General features: G+C 39.7%; 1 long non-coding RNA gene across 1 annotated transcript; it reads right to left on the reverse strand.

Moving 5' to 3' along the window:
- Nucleotides 1-204: 204 nt before the first annotated feature.
- Nucleotides 205-15,043, reverse strand: LOC122459789. Its single transcript, XR_006280708.1, has 3 exons — nucleotides 14,652-15,043; nucleotides 14,193-14,197; nucleotides 205-216 (listed from the first exon to the last, which is right to left on the reverse strand). It is a non-coding gene; the product is annotated as an uncharacterized LOC122459789 (long non-coding RNA).
- Nucleotides 15,044-16,716: the final 1,673 nt, after the last annotated feature.

Raw genomic sequence — 16,716 nt, forward strand, 5'->3', positions numbered from 1 at the left:
TAGTTCTCCTTAATGCTTTCTTCTCACAATTCTCTCATTGTCCAAGTGGGGCTTCTCAACACTCAGGGGTTTTTTTGGTTCATTTGACATAGCTCGTGTCTGAAGACCATGTGAGTATGGCATCATGCAAGATGCATGCACAATAAATTCATTCTTCAGTCAATGTACTGCTCATCAATCTTCTTTAAAAGACCTTCTAGTATGAGGTTGGCTGCTCTCTAGTATGCCCCTGTATCAGTGGGGATAAATCTAGCCCAATAGCTTTGATTTCTCAGCCTTAAGCAAGTGCATCCAAATATTAAATATCCTAGAGCAAGACAGGTCAATTTATTTAAAAAACTTGTTCTTCAGAGTTTTAAATAAAACTGAAGAATTAAACCTGATCTAGTATTCTCTCAGTTTGCCAGTCAGGTCATGCAGTTATGGGCTCTTATTTATTTTAAATACAAGAAATTGGTATAAACATTCATGTGAACAGCAGTATATAAGCGCAGATGAGATATCATATTAGTTGTTGAGGGTATTTTTAATAGTAATTCAAATCCATTTATTTCAACAAATCTCAACAAAACAAATTTTCCTCAAAATGTTTTGGATTTTCATAAACATAAAAAACATTAAACCTCAAAAATTCTAGATGGAAACAAACAATTTTTCACAAAAACATTCATTTTGTCAAAAAGCAGGGTTCTGTTGAAAAAAATGTCCGTGTGAAAATTCTGACAGCTAATTATGATCTCTTCATTCTTTATTCACTTGAAATGTCCAACATTATGCCTTTAAGTAATCGGGTAAATCACTAAAACAGTCAGTTGAGAGAAAGTGAAATATTAACTCCGTTTCTTAGCAAAAGAATTATTTACAGATTATTTAAAGCAGTGAATGCTTCTTTACCCACATATTTTTCAAGCATTGTCTGGGAGTTTAGCTAGACAAATCTAACTGAAACCGATCCTGCTTTAAGTCAGATTGGCATAACTCCATTGATTTTCTGATTTCCCTGAGTGTGATTGAGTGAAGAACTGGGCTATTGACTTTATTAAAATCTGTTGAAATATTTGAAAAATTAAGTAACATAGGAGTTATCCTGCAAGATACTGAGCATTTCTCAGGTGATTCCAAGTAGCCTGGACTCCTATTTAGAAGAGCAGACAGAGTGGTGTTGAGGCTGCTCATCGCTTCATAGGATCAACAGGAAACAGTGGGTTGTTTTGTTTTAAATGGAAAGATCTCTTTCTTCCCCTATGAATAAGTAAGCACTGTAGTGATTTAACAGTCAAAATATTTAAAGCATACCCAATAGATACTGCAGCCAGGTAAGAGAGAAAGTTTTTTGATAAGCTGTCCTCTTCCCTTGCTAATTTATGTAGAATGAATAACATGAAATAAAATGCAAAATATTGAAAGGTCAAAGTAGTAGAGAGCTTTACTCTATTTAACAGGATGCATTTGGCATTAACATTCTAATACCTATTCTCATGATAAAGGCTTTACTGAACACAATGCGGGGCACAATATGACCTCCTGACAATGACTTTGTTAAGACTTAAGAAGTGAGAAATGATGCTGTGCTGGAAGCAGAAATGCAAATTGGAATAACCTAAGTAAAAATCTGATTGTGCAGTTAGCATAGTTATATACAGCAGCTTAACTTTAAGTAACAGAGAGGGTTAGAACATCCAGGCTGACCAATGTGTCTGGGTGGGTGTGCGGTGATGAGACTGGGTGACTCAGGGTATTAATAACAGGGTAAAAAGCTTAGTGCATTTTAGACTTCTAGTATGGAGGTGAGAAATAGTCCTTTTCAGCATGACGGACACCACCACCCAATGGCTGTAAAAGGCAAAATATATCATTAAAAACTTTGGCCCAGATACTCCCCTGGGGCATGGCTATTTTTTATTGAATCACTTGCAGATTCTGGACCTAGAGCTGGTAGAATGGGCCACCCTCTGGTAGGTGAAGAGCTGGCATAGTGGCTCCTGGGCCTGTCCCACTCCATGTTGGTGATCTACAGGGTCAAGCAATCCCTGGCTGCCCTATTGGCTACTTAATGCTGTTGGCAGCTATCCTTCTTTTTAGGTTCTTAGACCACACCCCATCACCATGGTATCTGAGCACCTCTGTGGTATCTGAACAGGTACACATTAGTGCAACCCTTAGGCTGCTTTAAATTACACTGGGCCCAGCCCACAGCCAGTCTTGGACTGGGGAGCAAAAGGTGGCCAAAAGTCACCTCTCCATCTTCCCCTCTGAGTTATCTTGTGCATGCCTCAGCCAAGGATTTGGACCTTTATTTTGAAAAAATATTTCACTGTGTATTCTTGCTGAAAAGCGCTTCTTAAATTTCAAGGTTTATTTGCCAAACTGAATTAAATAGTTGCAGGTTTCCTTTTAACCTCGTAAACTTATGTAATGTTACACCTCATCATATTTATGTGATACTACCTTTTGAATTTTCTGCATTAATTAGAGAGTCAACTGTAATATGAAGAAACAGAATGCAAAAGTAGAGATACTCTTGATTTTCAGCTATGGAATTGCTTTTGCACACTTTGACAGTCTCCTCTAATAAACTATGTAAATGATAGCTGCACTGGCCCACTGCAATGAAAGTAATACAAAACATACTTATCAAAATAGAGATCCAACCAGTTCAAATATGTAGCCATGTTGATTGGCACAAAGGAAAACCTGATTACTTCCAGCCAGTCTACTAACATAAGATCAATTACCAATTAATACAAATTAGGATATGGAGTGGATTTTAAATACAAAAACAAGAGAACAGAGGAAAAGATCTAAATATGTAGATGTATGAGCTTGTTCAAACAAAATAGACTTGAATTTTGCCTTCAAAGCTGAGAGCCAGGGCTGCTAATGGAGCTTCTTTGGTTATTATTATTATTATTTGGTGTCACCACTGTGCTCAGCACTGGGGTATGAAACATAAAGGAAGACATGAGAGTTTTGCAACTGACTTCTATGGGGCCAGGATTTCACACCTGATTTCTAGCCCAAGAAATGTTAAATAGATTAAAACCAACAATACAAATCCAACACAAAGTGCACTGGCTGACCAGATGATGCATTGGATTGTCTGGGGATTTTAAAATTTATTTTCAGTTTGAAAAAAATCAAGTAACTAATTAGGAAATCCTGGAGGTATACACATATAGATAATAAAAATGCTTTGCAAACACATGGGCGTATCATTAGTTTAGAGTTGATTAGCTCAATAAAGTTAAATTCGATTTTGTGAAGCACTAAAAGAAGATTTGGAATACGTTCACTGACAAATAAATAGGATACCCATTGCAAATGACTCCTAAAGCCCCCTTTGTGAGCACACAACACCCAAAATACAGTTGCTGTTATATGTTTCTGCTGGGGAGAGTGCTACAGAGCAGGGAGTCCACACAAGAAACGTCTGCACCCCTCCGATGCTGAGGGGGTCGCAGGATTGTGAAGAGTGGCTCGGTGAAGAACCAGATCCTTTATTAGAGCTGGAGAAATAATTAGTTTGTTGGCAGCTCAGAAAAACAATAATTTAAAACAAAAATCAGTTTGGGTCGAACTGAATCCAAACATTACAAAACAATTTGGCACATTGAAAAATATCCATGTCCGATTGACTGAAATGTTATGAATGACAATGAATAGTCATGGGGCCAGGCAAAAGGACCAAGAAAGACTTTGTAGGCTGATGGTTAGGGCACCAAGTTCAAGTTCCTACTCCAGTGACTATTTATTCAAAGTGGAACAGCTTCAACTGGAAAGATTGAGCCAGTCCTACATCAGACTAGCCCTGAGGCTATAACACTGGCCTGCAATGTGAGAGCCTCAAGTTCAAATCCCTCCTCCAGATGAGGCAGGCAGAATTGAACTGAGGTCTCCCACACTCTGGGTGAGTGCTCTAACCACCAGGATAAAGGTTAGAAGACAGGCATTCAGTAAATTTGTGTCAAATTCAGCAATAGTTTGGGGTCAACCATAACTGAATTCTTCAGAGAATAAATGGTTTGTCTGAAAATTTTCATTCAGCTTTGTCTATTATCCCAAACCCTGTGTACGGGAGACTGAATTGGTGAGGATGCACTCTTCTTTCACACAGTTTACAATAGTGACCACCGAGCATACATCTACATTGCAATAAGACCCAAGGCATGGTCCAGCTGGCCCAGGTCAGCTGACTCGGGCTTGTGGTATCAGACTGCAGGGCTATAAAATTGCAGTGTAATCATGTGAGTTCAGGCTGGAACCCAGGGCCCTGAGACCCCCTGTAGAGTGGAGATGGTTCTCAGAGCCTGAGCTCCAGCCACAGGGTTATAAAATTGCAGTGCAGATATTTACTGCAGGAGTCTCAAGTGACGAGTGTCTCAGAGCCTATGCTCCAGCCCAACCCTGAATGCCTAGACTGCAATTTTATAGCCCTGCACAGTCTGAGCCACATAAGCCTGAGTCAGCTGAGCCAGGGTCTGAGACTCAGTGCTGCAGGGTTTTTAATCACTTAATTTGCTGAAGAAATTTAAATTGTTTCCATATACAATCTATTATCAGGGTTGCTAAATACATCGTTTCTCTTATCTTTCTATTTATCGTAAGAACACTTTCTAAAAGAATTCATATTCAAGCCTCTCACTCAGTAATTAAGATCATAACGTTAGGAACAGATTACAAACAAGAGTGCATTTGAATAAATTACATGTTCAAATGCATCAGCTAAATTTGGATGTTCAATTAGACCACTAATTATGGTGAAAATACAGTTGTGTTTGTAAGTAGATGACCACACCCCAGCCTGCCTAAGTGTTTCTACTCTCACTGTTCCCCTTATATGTACAATAGCATTTGTTATTCAAGTTCCACTTGTTGGAATCTGAAGATGTATGTAAGTGTAATTGTACACCTATTTGTAGACATCTATCACTGGAATAAAAAATGCCCATTTCAAATACAGCTAAGAGTTTTTGACAAGAAGTGTTTCATACCATGTAAATTTTCAGTATTATGAACATTTGTTGGCTCTCCTCTTTTCAGGGCCAGGTTCCCAATGGGGTGTCAACCCCAGCTCTGTTGATGCATGTTGACCTTTCAGCATATGTTTTTGACCACTGTCATTTGTACACACAGATTTAAAAGTGGAAAATCAAATTCTGCTTCATTTCCAACACAAAGGGATTTTATGAGTACATGCTATCCTTTGAGTTCACAAGGGATCAGCAACCATCAAAAGCAGCCAAAACGCAGTGTTTAAAATACCGTTATATTCCCCATACTGGCAATAGTGCGGGGATCAGGTATGGATGAACCAAGGAATGTAAGAATCATTACTCAAAATTAGATTCAAGTATAATATGTTAAGGAAATAATACTCCATCTATGATCCTGTGTTACATCACCCCAAATAATTATGTAGGAAAGACCCATTCTGATTAACTTTTCTTGTTTCATTTGTTGGAGAGTTTCACCATCGTTCCCATGTAGATATGCAACAAATCCCAAACTCTAATATGGAAATGAAACAAAACCCAAGTTCTAATAACTGATGAGCACCACATAGAGCTAAATGGTTTTCGAGGCATTTCCAGACTTTTTATGTATTCCTAACACAGGAAATGAATCATCAATTAAGTTAATCGGTGCAAATGCATTGTAAATGTAGGCACAAACAGGTGGCATAATACTCTCAAAGAAAAAATAATAAATCTCATACGATGAAACAGTGCAGGTTTATTCTTAGTAGCATTTCATACAAAAAGTTGCTGTCTATTTTTCCCCGTCAGTTGGGGTGTTTAAATATGACAGAGAAATTAACTACAGAAAAAAGTCACCTGAACATTGACTTTCCAGGCTAGCTATTAGATCTTTCTTATGAATTGTCTAAGATACAAGCTCCTTTTTAAGACGCAATATAACTGTGACACAGCTTCTGCTTACTGTCAGGCCATACATCATATTTGTTTTATAAAACTGTGTTCATAGAGCCAATATGTCCTCCATGATCCGTTTAAGAGAACTGTCATGAAAGAAAACCTGCATCCCCACAAAAGATAGCCACAGAAGTAACCCTCCGTCTCAATCCTTGAACATCTGATAGAAATCACCATTCCTTGAGACCTTTAAAATTAGACTGGATAACCACTAGAAAAGATAATGTCTGGAGCGAGGCAAAGGGATAGACTAAATAAACTACTGTAATAGTTCTTTTCTATTTCTTACTTTTAGGATTACAACAGAGAAGGTCTTTAAGATTGTGTCGTACTTTATTCTTTTAAGAACTTGTAGTGGTTTCCTCTGTAATAACACTGCAATCAGAATCAGAGGATTCTAGTGGTGTGTTAGAATAGACTTCATAAATTTATAAATATGCCTTTAAAATGCAAAACTCAGTATAGTTTTCTCTTTGCAAATTACATAAAAAATAATTATGTTCAATTTCTGCCATGTCATTTTGAAGTGTTAGTCATGGTATAATAGACTATTTGAAAGATATAACAACAGGGTTAGCATTTATCATTTACTCTTAGGTCTTCTGAGCAGAGGCAGACAGCTTATTCAGAAGATGAAACAGAGGGGTGTCAGAAAGTGCTTTAAAAGTTCTTAAGAGGTTCCAGTGATTGTCACTAAGTTTGTTTCGCTGCAACAGATTGAAAAATGTGAGAGGTTTTTCAACTCAAGTCATGTGTGATTAGAAAGAGGATTAACATGAACAGTCTATGAACTAACTCCAATTTCTTTTTTTCTCCTCCGCTCCCCCTCTCCCTCCTTGTTCTGGAATAAAGTTTTATTTGTGTCCCACTATAAGCATTTTCCCTTTTGGGAGAAATGCATAAAGGAGATGATGTTTTTAATAGAGGCAGTTAGCACAATGTAACTGTGCACTACAAGTATGTACCGTGTAGTAAAGATAGTATTAAATTAAATTAAAGAGCTATTGCAACATCTTAAGTCACAGCTGTTCATTTACCCCATTCTGTTGCTGTATGCTTATCTGCACATTCTGCCGACCCCAATATGTCAACAAAACTATTCAGTCAAAGGAACAAATTCAGGTTAACATCCAAGGCCATTTCAAACAGAAATAAACCAGAAGTGTCTCAGGGCAATCAAACTAAACTTCAGAATCTTATCTCTACAGAACCAGAACAGGAAAATATAACTTTCTAAGATTTCTACTATACAAAATCACCTACGCAGTGCAGTCAATGGACCAATTTTTGCCTTAATTTACAATTACGCTATTTTAATATCAGCAGAATTTGGCCAAGTTTCTGTAAATATCATTCCGATCAGCTATATCAAATCACTTTTGTATAGAATAGCAACAAAATAGGAGAAATAACTATTGTCACTAGTAGCACTAACCATTTTTTCAGGAAAAAGAAAAGGAGTACTTGTGGCACCTTAGAGACTAACAAATTTATTAGAGCATAAGCTTTCGTGAGCTACAGCTCACTTCATCGGATGCAGTGAGCTGTAGCTCACGAAAGCTTATGCTCTAATAAATTTGTTAGTCTCTAAGGTGCCACAAGTACTCCTTTTCTTTTTGCGAATACAGACTAACACGGCTGCTACTCTGAAACCCATTTTTTCAGGATTGAATAGTTTCATTCATTAGGTTTGCACTTCATAATGTACACACCTTTCATCTAGAAGTTTCTGTCCAATGCAGTCTAAATCCTTTGAAAGATGCTAAAATAAAAATTAAAGAGGTATAAACTTTTTAAAATCACTGAAAGGGGGAAATGAGTGACTAAGGGGGATTAGTAACCATTCAAATGATTTCCCTCAACTTTATTTGATCAGAAATGTTCTGTCCATAACAATATGGTAGAGGACCCAGTCCTGATTTCATTAATAATTGGTGGACTCTGGTTTGAGAATACTGCCCTGAATCATAGAATATAGAATCATAGAATATCAGGGTTGGAAGGGACCCCAGAAGGTCATCTAGTCCAACCCCCTGCTCAAAGCAGGACCAAGTCCCAGTTAAATCATCCTAGCCAGGGCTTTGTCAAGTCTGACCTTAAAAACCTCTAAGGAAGGAGATTCTACCACCTCCCTAGGTAACGCATTCCAGTGTTTCACCACCCTCTTAGTGAAAAAGTTTTTCCTAATATCCAATCTAAACCTCCCCCATTGCAACTTGAGACCATTACTCCTCATTCTGTTATCTGCTACCATTGAGAACAGTCTAGAGCCATCCTCTTTGAAACCCCCTTTCAGGTAGTTGAAAGCAGCTATCAAATCCCCCCTCATTCTTCTCTTCTGCAGACTAAACAATCCCAGCTCCCTCAGCCTCTCCTCATAAGTCATGTGCTCTAGACCCCTAATCATTTTTGTTGCCCTTCGCTGTACTCTTTCCAATTTATCCACATCCTTCTTGTAGTGTGGGGCCCAAAACTGGACACAGTACTCCAGATGAGGCCTCACCAGTGTCATAGAATCATAGAATCATAGAATATCAGGGTTGGAAGGGACCCCAGAAGGTCATCTAGTCCAACCCCCTGCTCAAAGCAGGACCAAGTCCCAGTTAAATCATCCCAGCCAGGGCTTTGTCAAGCCTGACCTTAAAAACCTCTAAGGAAGGAGATTCTACCACCTCCCTAGGTAACGCATTCCAGTGTTTCACCACCCTCTTAGTGAAAAAGTTTTTCCTAATATCCAATCTAAACCTCCCCCATTGCAACTTGAGACCATTACTCCTCGTTCTGTCATCTGCTACCATTGAGAACAGTCTAGAGCCATCCTCTTTGAAACCCCCTTTCAGGTAGTTGAAAGCAGCTATCAAATCCCCCCTCATTCTTCTCTTCTGCAGACTAAACAATCCCAGCTCCCTCAGCCTCTCCTCATAAGTCATGTGCTCTAGACCCCTAATCATTTTCGTTGCCCTTCGTTGTACTCTTTCCAATTTATCCACATCCTTCCTGTAGTGTGGGGCCCAAAACTGGACACAGTACTCCAGATGAGGCCTCACCAGTGTCGAATAGAGGGGAACGATCACGTCCCTCGATCTGCTCGCTATGCCCCTACTTATACATCCCAAAATGCCATTGGCCTTCTTGGCAACAAGGGCACACTGCTGACTCATATCCAGCTTCTCGTCCACTGTCACCCCTAGGTCCTTTTCCGCAGAACTGCTGCCGAGCCATTCGGTCCCTAGTCTGTAGCGGTGCATTGGATTCTTCCATCCTAAGTGCAGGACCCTGCACTTATCCTTATTGAACCTCATTAGATTTCTTTTGGCCCAATCTTCCAATTTGTCTAGGTCCTTCTGTATCCTATCCCTCCCCTCCAGCATATCTACCACTCCTCCCAGTTTAGTATCATCCGCAAATTTGCTGAGAGTGCAATCCACACCATCCTCCAGATCATTTATGAAGATATTGAACAAAACGGGCCCCAGGACCGACCCCTGGGGCACTCCACTTGACACCGGCTGCCAACTAGACATGGAGCCATTGATCACTACCCGTTGAGCCCGACAATCTAGCCAGCTTTCTACCCACCTTATAGTGCATTCATCCAGCCCATACTTCCTTAACTTGCTGACAAGAATGCTGTGGGAGACAGTGTCAAAAGCTTTGCTAAAGTCAAGAAACAATACATCCACTGCTTTCCCTTCATCCACAGAACAAGTAATCTCATCATAAAAGGCGATTAGATTAGTCAGGCATGACCTTCCCTTGGTGAATCCATGCTGACTGTTCCTGATCACTTTCCTCTCCTCTAAGTGCTTCAGGATTGATTGAATGTGTCGAATAGAGGGGAACGATCACGTCCCTCGATCTGCTCGCTATGCCCCTACTTATACATCCCAAAATGCCATTGGCCTTCTTGGCAACAAGGGCACACTGCTGACTCATATCCAGCTTCTCGTCCACTGTCACCCCTAGGTCCTTTTCCGCAGAACTGCTGCCGAGCCATTCGGTCCCTAGTCTGTAGCGGTGCATTGGATTCTTCCATCCTAAGTGCAGGACCCTGCACTTATCCTTATCCTGGATACATGATATCCTAATCCAGAGTCACTGATAATTTTCCAAAAGAAAGAATCTTTTTGTTCAGTGGTATTGCTAGGAAAGGTTCCATCAGGCTGAATTACATATCCTAAACAAATAACTTCCCAACGTGCTTTACTCATGTAGAGACCATGGTTGAAATTCTGCCTCCCCGGAAATCAATGAGAGTTTTGCCACTGGTTTCAATACATCCAGGATTTCACCCCCAATCTTTTGACTAATATAGGGGGAAGAAACTGACATAGCAAACAAAGAGCATAGCAACAGGTTTCAGAGTAGAAGCTGTGTTAGTCTGTATTCACAAAAAGAAAAGGAGTATTTGTGGCACCTTAGAGACTAACAAATTTATTTGAGCATAAGCTTTTGTGAGCTAGAGCTCACTTCATCGGATAGCAAAAAGCATAGCATTTTTTAACCAGGACTTTTAGGAGAGTCAGTAGCTGTAGTTCACGAAAGCTTATGCTCTAATAAATTTGTTAGTCTCTAAGGTGCCACGGGTACTCCTTTTCTTTTTGCGAATACAGACTAACACGGCTGCTACTCTGAGTCCTATTCTATTCTACATACTCTCTTTTACTGCCCTCAGCTTCCAGAAGTGCATTAAGCAATATGACCAACAGCTGTCATGTTTGGTTCCTTCTTTCTCTCATCCCCTCTCCAGGGGGAGAATTGTGTGTGTAGAGTTTTGTTTTGGGTGCAGAGCAACATGGGGGGGAGAGTAGTGTACATGTTGCTAGCTGTTTATTTCAGAGAAGACAAGGTTGAAGAAGTGTGCCTTGTATGTGGCACAGAAGGTAAGACTCTTTTACTTTGGCACATACAGGAAGAGAAGTTTCTTTTAGCATTCTTACTCCATCTTTTCTGCTTCTAGTCAGTTATTTAAAAATTATGTTATTATTGTAACTACTTTAAGAAAACAAATGTAATTCTATGGCAGATTCTACAGGTATACTCAAAATCCCCAAACTGCGGGGCCTCTGAAAATCTGCAAAATCTATAAAGCTCCAGGGCATATGAAACTCCAAAAAGATCCAGGGCCTCCAAAAATCCCCAAAGCTCTGGGGCCTCTGAAAAGTTTTGGGATATGGTAGAAAAATTTAAAGACCAAGAGTTTTATTTATTTTTAATTTTAAACAAAACCCCACCATAATATATTTTCACACAAGTATTTTAACACCTGCATTTGTTTAAACTGTGAACATCTCAACATTTATCTTTTAATTTCTTCAGTTAAGTAGTGCTCAGATTTAATTGCTGAGCATGGGGGGAATTAATTTCTGAATGGGGCTTGTGAAAAGAGGATTGTATGCCCCATTGTCATCATTACATAGTATTTTCTCCAGATGGAGATAGAGTCAAAGGTAAATGAGACCCATGGGTCTGCTATGTTGTTCATTGAAGTAAGAAACCTTGGTAAAGCTTATACATTCTAAACTACTTCCTCCATACAACTTCAAACAAGTTTCTATTTACCTTCTTAGTAAAAGCTTCAGGAAGCACCCACTCAATAGAGCGATTGTGCCCTAGAAAAAAAAACAAACAAACGAAAAAAAGCTGGAATGTAAAAGTACCATACTAATAATAAGACATGTTTCAGAGTAGCAGCCGTGTTAGTCTGTATTCGCAAAAAGAAAAGGAGTACTTGTGACACCTTAGAGACTAACAAATTTATTTGAGCATAAGCTTTCGTGAGCTACAGCTCACTTCATCGGATGCATTTGGTGGAAAATACTGAGGGGAGATTGATATACACACACAGAGAACATGAAACAATGGATTTTATCATACACACTGTAAGGAGAAAAGGAGTACTTGTGGCACCTTAGAGACTAACAAATTTATTAGAGCATAAGCTTTCATGAGCTACAGCTCACTTCATTGGATGCGAAAGCTTATGCTCTAATAAATTTGTTAGTCTCTAAGGTGCCACAAGTACTCCTTTTCTTTTTGCGAATACAGACTAACACGGCTGCTACTCTGAAAACTGTAAGGAGAGTGATCACTTAAGATAAGCCATCACCAGCAGCGGGGGGGGGGGGGGGAGGAAAACCTTTCATGGTGACAAGCAAGGTAGGCTATTTCCAGCAGTTAACAAGAACATCTGAGGAACAACAAAGGACTAGAGGTCTGGAGATTGACACAGCAGATAACAGCAAAAAGAAAAGTAGTACTTGTGGCACCTTAGAGACTAACAAATTTATTTGAGCATAAGCTTTCGTGAGCTACAGCTCACTTCATCAGATGCATCCAATGAAGTGAGCTGTAGCTCACGAAAGCTTGTGCTCAAATAAATGTGTTAGTCTCCAAGGTGCCACAAGTACTCCTTTTCTTTTTGCGAATACAGACTAACATGGCTGCTACTCTGAAACCTGCAGATAACAGCATACGTTAATACAACTGTTTCACCAGCACATTGACCCCACTGCTGTGGTGGTATGAGTGTAAAGGCAGAATACTAGGGATTGGTTTGTTTGGGTATTTATTGGGGGCATTTCTGATAAGTTGTTTTTAGCTCTAATCATTTATTAATTCTCTTTTCATCATTTGTGATATCATGGAGTGTAGTCTGGCTATTCCCGTGGGTTCAGAATTTAGCTGTGGGATATAAGATTCTCCAATGGACAGTTGATTTACTGTGCTTAAGGCATTAATTAACTATTCAAATGCAATTCCAATTCTCACAGAAATCCTAAATCTGCATGTGGAAAGACAGCAGTTTGTAGACACAGAAAATACCACTTCACCAGATTACCAGCCCAGAACCTTTCCAACCCGTTCACTGAGAAAATAGTAAAATCACACCCAGATACGTATCATATGTCAGAAGCATTTAAGGCTGTATATGTGACAAGTTCACATTCTGGAACCAGGTACACTTTGTAAATTGAAAACTACATGCTCTATTGTTGGTCACAGCATTCCAGACAAGGAACTTTGTACAGGAACAGAGAAATCTAATTAGGAAGTATAAAACTAAGCTTCATTTTTGCTAAAGGCTACAAAGACAGATTTATGGCGTGGCTAGTTACAGACAGATGTTCAAAAGGATGCATCTTGCTTGTGGAACAATCTCAACCATAGGTCATCAGCAGGCATGAATCTATGACCTTCAGCATCGATAGCACAGACCACAGCACTGACCACCTGAACAGTAGCAGTAACAGGCTCTTATTCTGTATGTGGATGAGCCATTAGAAGAGGTACCCCACATTTAACCAGCATGTTACACTTATACCCTAAAATCCAGCTGCATGAATGGAAGAGGGAAGCATAGTTGTGCTCATCTGCAGACCAGAATGCCTGGGCACGTATAAATAAATGCATGATAAATTCTGTACACTCAACTATGTGAATTCCAGGATCATGCCCAGGCAGATAATCACTGGTTAATCTTAGTGTCTAGCTGTGGAGTTAATGACAGTACGAGCCATTATATTTGCACATGGATATCAGTTAGCTGTGCTGTACATACATAGCAATCCATCTCATATTGGCTGTTAGGTTCAATATACTTATTTATACATAAATTGCTCTTATTGCTTAGTCCATGTCCTTAAACATAATCCTATGGTTATGGCATAATTGTTTGTGTGGAAATGGTTACAAAACATTCATTTAAATTGAACTTTTACCTATTTAGAGTATAGGTCATTTTTCTATAGAGAAATTTTTAAACTGCATTACATTTTTAAGAGTAACAAGGTTGGTGAGGTTATGTCTTTTATTGGACCAACTTCTGTTGGTGAGAGAGAAAGCTTTCAAGCACACAGAGCTCTTCTTCAGGTCGCAGAGGTCACCCCTATTGTCTCTTTAATATCCTGGCACCAACACAGCTATGATTACATTACATTTTAAGTCAATGAATAACAAATAAGAATGTCTTTTCCTTTTTATTTTTAAATGAGGAAAATAATATATACCATAATTCAGGTGAATCCGGAACCGGTGGGGCTGCAGAACAGGCCCCAGCACTGCCTGCGTGACTCTCGATTCCCCTCTATTCTCATTCAAACCACTGTCAAGGACACCATTGCTGCAGCCGTTTACCAATCCAGCAAAGCACTTGGGCTCGTGCTTAATTTTAAGCACATGAGTAGCCCCCTTGATTTTAGTGGGACTTAGACTGTAAGCTCTTTGGATCAGGGACTGACTTTAGTTATACATATGAACGTTGCCTAGTACAATGGACCCCGATCTATCACTGAATCTCTAGGCACTAGCACAGTATAAATAATAAAAACAACAATAAAGAATATCACATGCTTAATGTTAAGTGTGTGCTTCACTATCTGTAGCTCCCAGAATGTCTTGATGACCTGAGAACTCCACCAAAGGCCTGAAACTCAGACTGTTTGCCTAAGGTTAGTCAAGAATGAATGAAAACAATGTAATCCCTTAATATACTTGTGAATGCAAAGATTAATTCAAACCTGACATTACCAATAATTTATGCACATTTACCCACTGATGGAGCAGTTTTTTGTATTGCTGTGTGCCCTTAACTGTGTCCTGGACACATTTAAATATCTAAGTCTCGTGATTAAGAACTGGCTCACAGGATCCCATCTTGCTCTAGTTGAAGTCAGTGTCAGGAGTTTGAACCCAGAAAGTCTAGTATGTAAATTCCACTGTTTCTGGAAAAAAAGTGCTTTGATAGCCCTTCTGCCATAGGAAAAAGTTGGAAACCATTAAGATCCACAGCATTTTCCTCCCTCCTCTCCTTGTCCTTCTGATCCACCCCTGCACTCCTGTGGCCTTTCAGACACATCCACAAATTCCTTCTGGGCCATAAAGGGCGCTCATGACAAAGGGCTGTGTAGACCCCTTTCTTATCAAGAATCAAGCATCCTAGCTTCAAACCCGGTACAGCCAGATGGAGAGTCAAAGGTCATTGGAGGTCACTGGCCATTTTTAAGCTCCATCTTTCTAACAGGAGCTTTTCCCTTGGATGTTAAATATCACTGCAAGCAATTGTGTGTACTTTGGCGTGTGTCAAGGCTTTAGCATGCTATTGATGTAAAAACCTGACCTGTGGCAAGACTCTCATAGCATATAGATGTGCCGCCGTGCAATAGAATGGCACCACTGTCTAATACCAAGGGCAAGATTGTAGCAGAAGGTAGAAGGGAGCAAGACATTATCTCTCATCCTCTCCCTGCTGCATAATGGCCAGGCACAATTGCTATCCCTGTAATCAGAACTAGCCAACCTTAGGGCACAAGCCACCCAAAAGTGGTTGCAACGGAGGGAAGTCATTGGCTACATCCACATTGGGAGCTGGGGTGTGATTCCCAGCTGGAGACACCATACTCACACTAGCATTCATTGAGCTAGCACACTAAAAATAGTAGCATGGGCAATTGTGAATGGCAGCACAAGCTGGCCACTCCAAGTACATAACCATGGTATCTGGGGGGAGAGGTTTACTTGGGGCAGCTAGTACATGTCTACACTACTATTTTTAGTACTCTGGCTCAGTGAGACCTAATACAAGCATACACACTTGCGCTGGGAATCACAGCCCTTAGCTCCAAGTGTAGACAAAGTCATTGTTCTAACTTCCTGCTCCCTACCAGCCAACCGAGTTACCAAAAGCTGCCCCTGATGCACCAGCTTTTTAATGAGTTAGGTCCATTAGAAAATCCTATCACGGTTGTTTTAGCACAAGCGAGTATCTTGATTTGTAAAAAGAGGAGGAGGTAGTGAGGGGCAAGATGTATGACAAGATAAAGAAAATAAATTCATCACTGTCAGTCCCCTATGGCGGCAAAGATTTTGTTTTTAATGAAGGAACATGGTTATAATGGGTAAACAAAAGTATACTCCTTTTAAATATTTAACTTATAGTGCTGTATATACATATACTGTATATATACGGTGTGAGTCTATTGTACAGTGGCAGTAAAAACGGCCATTGTATATATAAAGCTGCAGGTACTAGAAAATGATTAGAGAGTGTACAAGAAAGATCTCTCTGCAGTTCTCTTTCATCATCCAGACTACAATTATTTGGTTCTAAAGAGAAGAGAGAGGTGGCAGATAGATAAGATTTAGATTTACAAAAGGATTTTTATGAAGCCACTCATTTGAGGCAATTAAGGAGCCTTAATAACCAAGAAATGAGTGATAAAGTCCTATCATGGATTAAAAACTGATGAAGAGAGCACTTTTCAGCATGGAAAATGGTAAAGAGTGCAGTGGCCAATGGAGTTGTAATAGGCCTGTTGTTGTTCACCATGTGTATTAACGAACGGGGAGAAGGGGCAAACATTGAACTGGCAAAATTTGTTGATGACAAGTAAGGGGTATGAGGAAATTCCCAAGGACCTAACACTACTAGGAAATGGGGTAACATAGTGCTAGATGAAATTCCATGTAAGCATAGGCCAGCTATACCCAGCACAGATAAATTCTAAGCTACTGTAGATGTGATATCTCAGTGTAAACAAGCTCAGCATTACCAATGAGAACTTCTGCTCAACATGTAAAAGTTGCCAGGGCAAATAGGAAGTTCAAGAGTATGCCTATGCAAAGAACATCCAAAAAAACCCACCATCCTCTCTTCTCCTTTTTCAAATCCCTCCTGAATCCCCTTCTGCAACTCCTACAAGAAGCTAAGTGACTAAATCATCTACCAGTAATTTGATTTATTTATCCTGGGAGCAAACTGCTCCTTTATGTTGAGAGCAGGGGT

Source organism: Dermochelys coriacea, chromosome 4 (genome assembly GCF_009764565.3).
Source record: "Dermochelys coriacea isolate rDerCor1 chromosome 4, rDerCor1.pri.v4, whole genome shotgun sequence".
Lineage (NCBI taxonomy): Eukaryota > Metazoa > Chordata > Testudines > Dermochelyidae > Dermochelys > Dermochelys coriacea.